Source organism: Dama dama, chromosome 2 (genome assembly GCF_033118175.1).
Source record: "Dama dama isolate Ldn47 chromosome 2, ASM3311817v1, whole genome shotgun sequence".
Classification (NCBI taxonomy): Eukaryota; Metazoa; Chordata; class Mammalia; order Artiodactyla; family Cervidae; genus Dama; species Dama dama.
Window position 1 is genome coordinate 52,629,472 of NC_083682.1, and position 5,568 is coordinate 52,635,039.

Here is a 5,568-nt window from a genome sequence, read left to right on the forward strand (position 1 = left end):
CCAATGGCCATGCCAAGACTCGAGGAGAATCCCAAGGTGTCCCTCGCACCTAGGCAGGAGTCCTGACGTCGCTGAACAAACACGTGTCTGGAAGGGCCCTCCCCGTCGTAACTCGAGAATATACCGCAGGTTCCGGCCGCAACTCGAGAAACACCATGAGACTTCCCCCTCGCTGCGAGATGAGGCCCGATTCCCCTGCACTGCGTGCAGAGCAATTCCGTGTTCCACATCAAACATGAAAGGAGCCTTGATTTCCTTGATGGCACTCCAGAGAACACCCAAGATTACTGTCTCAAGTCTAGAGGGATCCTGAGGTCACTGTAGCAACACGAAAGGGCTCCGTGGACCCCAAATCAACTCGAGATGATAGCTTCTTCGCTGGCTTCGACTCAAGAGGAATACCCACTTTCCACAAGCACCTCAAGAGGAGGCTTCTCTCAGCTACAGGTATGTGAGAGGGACCCTGAGTTTGTGGCCTCAAGTGGAATGGACACCGAGATGCTCTGACTCGAAGGAAGGCTGGATATCCGTGCAGTGAATTGCATGCAGGCTCGTCTTGCATCTCCCACGACGAAGGGATGTCTGATTCCCCTGTGGAGACCACAGAGAAAGACTAGTTCTCCGCCTCATCGCGACCGGAGTCCTCACATCCTTTGAAAACTCGAGAGGTCCGCGGAGATCAATGCTTCCAAAGGAGACGATGCCTGACTCCTCTTGACAATGAATAGGAGTACCAGGATCCCTGTGGCACGTGGAAAGGGACCCTGGGTCTCCCGCTTCACGTGGAGACGCGTCCCAATTGCCATGCCAAGACTCGAGGAGAATCCCGAGGTGTCCCTCGCACCTAGGCAGGAGTCCTGACGACGCTGAACAAACACGTGTCCGGAAGGGCCCTCCCCGTCGTAACTCGAGAATATACCCCAGGTTCCGGCCGGAACTCAAGAAAAACCATGAGACTTCCCCCTCGCCGCGAGATGAGGCCCGATTCCCCTGCACTGCGTGCAGAGCAATTCCGTGTTCCACATCAAACGTGAAAGGAGCCTTGATTTCCTTGATGGCACTCCAGAGAAAACCAAAAGTCACTGTCTCAAGTCTTGAGGGATCCTGAGGCCACTGTAGCAGCATGAAAGGGCTCCGTGGAACCCAAATCAACTCGAGATGAGAGCTTAGTCCCTGGCTTCAACTCAAGAGAAGTACCAACTTTCCACAAGCACCTCAAGAGGAGTCTTCTCTCAGCTACAGGTATGTGAGAGGGACCCTGAGTTTGTGGCCTCACTTGGAATGGACACCGAGATGCTCTGATTCGAAGTAAGGCTGGATATCCCTGCAGTGAATTGAATGCAGCCTCGTCTTGCATCTCCCAAGACGAAGGGATGTTGAATCCCCTGTGGAGACCACAGAGAAAGACCTAGTCCTCCGCCTCAACGCGACCGGAGGCCTCACATCCTTTGAAAATTCGAGAGGTCCGCGGAGATCAATGCTTCCAAAGGAGACGATGCATGACTCCTCTTGAAAATAGATAGGAGTCCCAGAATCCCTGTGGCCCGTCAAAAACGACACTGGGTCTCAGGCCACACGTGGAGACGCGTCCCAATTGCCATGCCAAGACTCGGGGAGAATACCGAGGTGTCCATCGAACCTAGGCAGGAGTTCTGATGTCGCTGAACAGACACGTGTCTGGACGGGCCCTCCGCATCGTAACTCGAGAATATACCGCAGGTTCTGGCCGCAACTCGAGAAAAACCATGAGACTTCCCCCTCTCCGCGAGATGAGGCCCGATTCCCCTGCACTGCGTGCAGAGCAATTCCGTGTTCCACATCAAACGTGAAAGGAACCTTGATTTCCTTGATGGCACTCCAGAGAAAACCCAAGATCACTGTCTCAAGTCTAGAGGGATCCTGAGGTCACTGGAGCAACACGAAAGGGCTGCGTGGACCCCAAATCAACTCGTGATGAGAGATTAGTCCCTGGCTTCGACTCAAGAGGAATACCAACTTTTCATAAGCACCTCAATAGGAGGCTTCTCTCAGCTACATGTATGTGAGAGGGACCCTGAGTTTGTGGCCTCAACTGGAATGGACACCGAGATGCTCTGACTCGAAGTAAGGCCGGATATCCCTGCAGTGAATTGAATGCAGGCTCCTCTTGCATCTCCCAAGATGAAGGGATGTCTGAATCCCCTGTGGAGACCACAGAGAAAGTCCTAGTCCTCCGCCTCATCGCGAGCGGAGACCTCACATCCTTTGAAAATTCGAGAGGTCTGTGGAGATCAGTGCTTCCAAAGGAGACGATGCCTGACTCCTCTTGAAAATGGATAGGAGTCCCAGGATCCCTGTGGCAAGTGGAAAGGGACCCTGGGTCTTCCGCCTCTCGTGGAGACACGTCCCAATTGCCATGCCAAGACTCGAGGAGAATCCCGACGTGTCCCTCGCACCTAGGCAGGAGTCCTGACGTCGCTGAAAAAACACGTGTCTGGAAGGGCCCTCCCCGTCGTAACTCGAGAATACACCCCAGGTTCCGGCCGCAACTCGAGAAAAACCATGAGATTTCCCCTTCACCGTGAGATGAGGCCCGATTCCCCTGCACTGCGTGCAGTGCAATTCCATGTTCCACAACAAACGTGAAAGGAGCCTTGATATCCTTGATGGCACTCCAGAGCAAACACAAGATCACTGTCTCAAGTCTAGAGGGATCCTGAGTCACTGGAGCAACACGAAAAGGCTCCGTGGACCACAAATCAACTCGAGTTGAGAGCTTAGTCCCTGGATTCGACTCAAGAGGAATACCAACTTTCCACAAGCACCTCAAGAGGAGGCTTGCCTCAGCTACAGGTATGTGAGAGGGACCCTGAGTTTGTGGCCTCAAGTGGAATGGACACCGAGATGCTCTGACTCGAAGTAAGGCCGGATATCCCTGCAGTGAATTGAATGCAGGCTCGTCTTGCATCTCCCAAGACGAAGGGATGTCTGAATCCCCTGTGGAGACCACAGAGAAAGACCTAGTTCTCCGCCTCATCGAGACCGGAAGCCTCACATCATTTGAAAACTCAAGAGGTCCGCGGAGATCAATGCTTCCAAAGGAGAAGATGCCTGACTCTTCTTGAAAATGGTTAGGAGTCCCAGGATCCCTGTGGCACGTGGTAAGGGACCCTGGGAATCCCGCCTCACGTGCAGACGCGTCCCAATTGCCATGCCAAGACTCGAGGAGAATCCCGAGGTGTCCCTCGCACCTAGGCAGGAGTCCTGACGTCGCTGAACAAACACGTGTCTGGAAGGGCCCTCCCCGTCGTAACTCGAGAATATACCCCAGGTTCCGGCCGCAACTCAAGAAAAACCATGACACTTCCCCCTCGCCGCGAGTTGAGGCCCGATTCCCTTGCACTGCATGCAGAGCAATTCCGTGTTCCACATCAAACGTGAAAGGAGCCTTGATTTCCTTGATGGCACTCCAGAGAAAACCCAAGATCACTGTTTCAAGTCTAGAGGGATCCTGAGGTCGCTGGACCAACAGGAAAGGGCTCCGTGGACCCCAAATCAACTCGAGATGAGAGCTTAATCCCTGGCTTAGATTCAAGAGGAATAACAACGTTCCACAAGCACCTCAAGAGGAGGCTTCTCTCAGCTACATGTATGTGAGAGGGACCCTGAGTTTGTGGCCTCAAGTGGAATGGACACCGAGATGCTCTGACTCGAAGTAAGGCCGGATATCCCTGCAGTGAATTGAATGCAGGCTCGTCTTGCATCTCCCAAGACGAAGGGTTGTCTGAATCCCCTGTGGAGACCACAGAGAAAGACCTCGTTCTCCACCTCATCGAGACCGGAGGCCTCACATCCTTTGAAAACTCGAGAGGTCCGCGGAGATCAATGCTTCCAAAGAAGACGATGCCTGACTCTTCTTGAAAATGGATAGGAGTCCCAGGACCCCTGTGGCATGTGGAAAGGGACCCTGGGTCTCCCGCCTCACGTGGAGACGCGTCCAAATTGCCATGCCAAGACTCGAGGAGAATCCCGAGGTGTCCCTCACACCTAGGCAGGAGTCCTGAAGTCGCTGAACAAACACGTGTCTGGAAGGGCCCTCCCCTTGGTAACTCGAGAATATACCCCAGGTTCCGGCCGCAACTCGAGAAAAACCATGAGACTTCCCCCTCGCCGCGAGATGAGGCCCGATTCCCCTGCCCTGCGTGCAGAGCAATTCCGTGCTCCACATCAAACGTGAAAGGAGCCTTGATTTCCTTGATGGCACTCCGGAGAAAACCCAAGATCACTGTCTCAAGTCTAGAGGGATCCTGAGGTCACTGGAGCAACACGAAAGGCCTCCGTGGACCCCAAGTCAACTCGAGATGAGAGCTTAGTCCCTGGATTCGACTCAAGAGAAATACCAACTTTCCAAAAGCCCCTTAAGAGGAGGCTTCTCTCAGCTACAGGTATGTGAGAGGGACCCTGAATTTGTGGCATCAAGTGGAATGGACACCGAGATGCTCTGACTCGAAGTAAGGCCGGATATGCCTGCAGTGAATTGAATGCAGTCTCATCTTGCATCTCCCAAGACGAAGGGATGTCTGAATCCCCTGTGGAGACCACAGAGAAAGACCTAGTTCTCCGCCTCATCGCGATAGGAGGCCTCACATCCTTTGAAAACTCAAGAGGTCCGCGGAGATCAATGCTTCCAAAGGAGACGATGCCTGACTCCTCTTGAAAATGGATAGGAGTCCCAGGATCCCTGTGGCACGTGGAAAGGGACCCTGTGTCTCCCGCCTCATGTGGAGACGCGTCCCAATTGCCATGCCAAGACTCGAGGAGAATCCCGAGGTGTCCCTCGCACCTAGGCAGGAGTCCTGACGTCGCTGAACAAACACGTATCTGGAAGGGCCCTCCTCGTCGTTACTCGAGAATATACCCCAGGTTCCGGCCACAACTCTAGAAAAACCATGAGATTTCCCCCTTGCCGCGAGTTGAGGCCCGATTCCCCTGCACTGCATGCAGAGCAATTCCGTGTTCGACATCAAACGTGAAAGGAGCCTTGATTTCCTTGATGGCACTCCAGAGAAAACCCAAGATCACTGTCTCAAGTCTAGAGGGATCCTGAGGTCACTGGAGCAACACGAAAGGGCTCCGTGGACCCCAAATCAACTCGAGATGAGAGCTTAGTCCCTGGCTTCGACTCAAGAGGAATACCAACTTTCCACAAGCAGCTCAAGAGGAGGCTTCTCTCAGCTACAGGTATGTGAGAGGGACCCTGAGTTTGTGGCCTCAAGTGGAATGGACACCGAGATGCTCTGACTCGAAGTAAGGCCGGATATCCCTGCAGTGAATTGAATACAGGCTCGTCTTGCATCTCCCAAAACGAAGGGATGTCTGAATCCCCTGTGGAGACCACAGAGAAAGAACTAGTTCTCGCCACATCGCGACCGGAGGACTCACATCCATTGAAAACTCGAGGTCCGTGGAGATCAATGCTTCCAAAGGAGACGATGCCTGACTCCTCTTGAAAATGGTTAGGATTCCCAGGATCCCTGTGGCACGTGGAAAGGGACCCTGGGTCTCCCGCCTCATGTGGAGACGCGTCCC